Here is a 4,645-nt window from a genome sequence, read left to right on the forward strand (position 1 = left end):
AAAAAAAAAAAAAAAAAAAAAAAATTCAAGCCTCAAGTTTGTTTCTTCACCTTTACAAGTTGTTTTTTCTGTTATTTAAAATAAACCGCTCCTTTGGGAAAGAAGTTCTACATTCAAAAAAAGAAGACAGGCATGGAGCTAAAATCAACTCATGCACAATAAAGTCACTTTAAAGCAAAAGAAGCTCTTTGGAATTAACAGCTACAGCTTCCAATATCTGAAGAAAGTAACACTCAGCATTGAATGAACCTATAAAAATCCCCCTGAAATGTGTAACACAGCCTGCATGCAGGGAGCACTTGGAGCAAGGTCTTCGCAGCCATCGTCTCTGTGATCTTGTTGCAGTAGGTAGTCGGGCAGACATGAGCAGGGCAGGAGAGGGCCCTGCCACACCAGGAATGCCATGCAACCATGAGTTTATGGCCAGGCTGTTGTTAAGCACTAAAATAATCATTGGTCACAGCTGGCTCTAGGGAAAGGCAGTTTCCCACTAGAAAGAAAAAACCTGAAACGTGATCAGCAGCTTCTGGAGAAGATCTCAGGAGCTGGATGAGTGGGCTCCAGCATGCACACTAGGAGGCAAAATGGCGGAGTTAAGTGGTACATGATCTTCCTCTAGGAACACTTGGCTGGTAAGGGAAGAATGCCTCAGGTGAGCATGCATACAACTCCAGTAAACACTGCACATGCAGCCCCTCCCAAGTGCGGGCAGGTCACAGCACAGGCGGATAGCCTACCCCAAGGGAAGAATCAGGAAACAGGAGAAGCAAGACCCCAGAAGCAAGCCAGTGTGTGAAACCCCAAGTCAAAAGTCAAACAGTGCTCTTGTCTCTCCCACTTGGCCCTCTTCCCAGGATACCTCACTTCCTTTCATTCTTCCCCTAAAAATTTTTCATAAACTTTCACTCCTACTCTAAGACTTGCCTTGGTCTCTCCCTCTGCCTTGTGCCCTTCCATCAAATTCTTTCTTCTGAGGAAGTAAGAATTGAGTTTGCTGCAGACCCGTAAGGATTCACTGCTGCTAACAATCTCTAATCATTATGAAGTCGATATGATCATATCCATTTTACAGATGAGAAAACTGAGGCATTACCGAAGTTGTATGATTTGCCATAACTTGTCAAAGATCACCATGCTAGGAAGTAACAGAGCCAGAAATCAAAACTGAAGCTTGTCAGACCCTAAAATCCAGGCTCATAACTGCTACACTATAATGTTTGCCAGTGCTTTGGCATGACCAGTGTAGGAGACCACAATCTGTCCCCCCAGAATATGCCCTTTGGGCATAAGGATTATTTTGAGAAACTGCTGACACAGAAGAAGCTCTGAGAACACAGAGGCAGTCACCCTTTTGTAAAGGAAACTTATTTCTGTAAAGGAGCCCTCCATGTATGAGGGTTCCTCCCTCTGTGTGCCAGAAAGATAAGGATGACTCAAAGCTACATAACAAACCTTACCCTTTTTGACTGCTTTTCCTGGTTACCTCCCCACACCTGCCAGCAACACCCTGCTTTCTTTGTGACAGCTGAAGATGGTATTAAATATTTAAGCCTGAATTCAAAGCCTCCTCTTTGACACTGACTCATCTCTCTGGGTATCTATCACATACACATGAGGCATGCGTGTTAATAAACTTACGTTTGTCTTTCTCTTTTTAATCTGTCTTTTGTTACAGGAGTCCATCCCAACTAATAACTGCGAAGACCAGAGGGAAACTAAAACTTTCCTCCTCTACACACAGAAACTCGGAAATAGGCTTTAACCAAATTGTTTGTGCTTAAAGTATAGTAAGGAACATATGAAGGAATCAGAAAGATCAGAATCAAAACAAAAAACAGTAGCTTTTGTCATACAATGGTCCCCTTATACAAGGGGGATATGTTCCAAAATACCCAGTGGATACTTGAAACCTTGGATAGTACTGAATCCTGTATATTCTGTTTTCTCCTATCCATACATACCTATGATAAAGCTTAATTTATAAGTTAGGCACAAGAGATTAGCAACAATTACTCATAATAAAATAAAGCAATTATAACAATATACTGCAATAAAAGTTATGTGAATGCAGTCTCTCTCTCTCAAAATATCTTTTTTTTTTTTTAAGAGAGACAGGGTCTTGCTCTGTTGTCCAGGCTGGAGTGCAGTCCTGCAATCATAGTTCACTGAAGCTTTGACTTTCTGAGCTCCAGTGATCAGCCCACCTCAGTTTTCTGAGTAGCTGGGAGTACAAGAATGCATCATCACAACCAGCTAATTTTTTAAAATTTATTTTTTGTAGAGAAGACTCACTATGTTGCCCTGCTGGTCTCAAACTCCTGTACTCAAGCAATCCTCCCACCTCAGCCTCCCAAAGCGCTGGGATTGCAGGCATGAGCCATTGTGCCCGCCCTCAAAATATCTTACTGTGCTACACTCACCCATTTTCAAACCTCCATTTATTACAGGTAACAGAAATCGTGTAAAGTGAAACCACAAATAAGGGGGCACTACTCTAATGAAGAGTGAGATAAGAATAATGAAAAGTGAGATTGAAGCTGCCTTTGCAAAATAATGACGGAGACAGTGAGAGAGATCTAACTTAATGACTGAGACAGTGAGAGAGATCTGACTTAATGACTGAGACAGTGAGAGAGATCTGACTTAACCGACTCCATCTTACTTCTAACCTCCAAGCTGTCCTTGTTCATTCCCAGGCATAGGCTGAACTCACTTTGGGAGAAACTTAGTTTACAGTTTACAGTTTAAACAAAGATGGTAACAGCCCTTTCCCAAAGCAGACCTCCTTCTTGCCTGGGGACTAGATCGCCTTTGTAGGACCCACATTAGCCACAAAATTAGAAATTACGGTTTAGGAGTCATGCAGCTGGAGGCTCCAAGATTCTGACCCTCCCTAAACTGCTCCTAAGATCAGCACTTGAGATATTTTGCAGACCTTGCACTTGATGGATCAGCTGGCTCCACCCAGATCAATAAACTGGCTCACCTCATCCTGTGGCTCCCACTTAGGAACTGACTCAGTGCAAGAAGACAGCTCCGACTCTCTCTGACTTCATCCCTTACCAATCAGCATTCCTGGTTCACTGGCTTCCCCCCACCCACCAAGTTATCCTTAAAAATTCTGCTCCTCCAATGCTCGGGGAGACTGATTTGAGTAATAATAAAGCTCTGGTCTCCCGCGCAGCCGGCTCTTGTGTGAATTATCCTTTCTCTATTGCAATTCCCCTGTCTTGATGAATCGGCTATCTAGGCAGCGGGCAAGGTGAACCCTTCGGGTGGTTACAAATTAAGAACGTGATTGGCTTGATGCCTGTACATTTCTGTTTTGAAAATAACTTTTAGCCAAGAGGTCAATAGCCAACTATTTAATAATTTGGTGTCATGGGACCAAGCAGTGAGAATGGACAGTGGCCAGGGCATTGGCCCAGGGTCCAGAGGCCCTCTGCAGAGATGGGTCCCCACCCTTTCATTGCTGGAGCACAAGATGTTGGAGAGGACAGAGCTCTGGGGGAGGAAACAGGGCAGCCTGCTGTTTACCTACAGACACAAAAGCATTTCAATATTGTGGGAATCACTGTGAACAAACCACAGCATCCCAGCTGTGCGTCGACCCCATTTCCTGTCCACCCTGCCATATCTATGGTGTTGGGTGCCACACAGCACTCTGTTCACAACTCTCTTCTACAGGCCTCCCCACCTGAAGGAGATGAATTGATAGGAAATTGTAAAGAATGCTGAACACCTCAAAAGTTCCTTCTCAACAAGAGTCCCACCGCTCAAGAAAAGGCCTCCAGAAAAACGCATAGATTCTGCGGAAGTGTTGCTTATTGTCAGTCAACAACACATAAAAAGCTAGATAATTCGTCTCCATTTCCACAGGTGACAATTCATTAGTGGTTTACCAGCAAAAGGTTGATAACATGGAAAATTCAGGTGAATCTTCAAAAATTCAGCTGACAATGCTTTTTTTTTTTTTTTTTTTTTTTTTGAGACACAGTCTCACTCTGTTGTCCAGCCTGGAGTGCAGTGACGTGATCTTGGCTCACTGTAACCTCTGTCTCTTGGATTCAAGGGATTCTCCCGCCTCAGCCTCCTGAGTAGCTGGGATTACAGGCGTCCACCACCATGCCCAGCTGAACGCTCTTACTTTTAATAGTAAATGATACGACAAAATGGACAGTGTCCCAGAGTTAAAGACTGACTCCTGAACTTCCTTGTAGCAGGACCTGACCTACTTCCATGGCCAGAAAGGCTCTGCTGAGCCCACACAGGCTCTCAGNTAAAAAGCTAGATAATTCGTCTCCATTTCCACAGGTGACAATTCATTAGTGGTTTACCAGCAAAAGGTTGATAACATGGAAAATTCAGGTGAATCTTCAAAAATTCAGCTGACAATGCTTTTTTTTTTTGAGACACAGTCTCACTCTGTTGTCCAGCCTGGAGTGCAGTGACGTGATCTTGGCTCACTGTAACCTCTGTCTCTTGGATTCAAGGGATTCTCCCGCCTCAGCCTCCTGAGTAGCTGGGATTACAGGCGTCCACCACCATGCCCAGCTGAACGCTCTTACTTTTAATAGTAAATGATACGACAAAATGGACAGTGTCCCAGAGTTAAAGACTGACTCCTGAACTTCCTTGTAGCAGG

This window comes from Rhinopithecus bieti, unplaced genomic scaffold (assembly GCF_001698545.2).
Source record: "Rhinopithecus bieti isolate Rb0 unplaced genomic scaffold, ASM169854v2 scaffold_12151, whole genome shotgun sequence".
In the NCBI taxonomy this organism is placed as follows: Eukaryota; Metazoa; Chordata; class Mammalia; order Primates; family Cercopithecidae; genus Rhinopithecus; species Rhinopithecus bieti.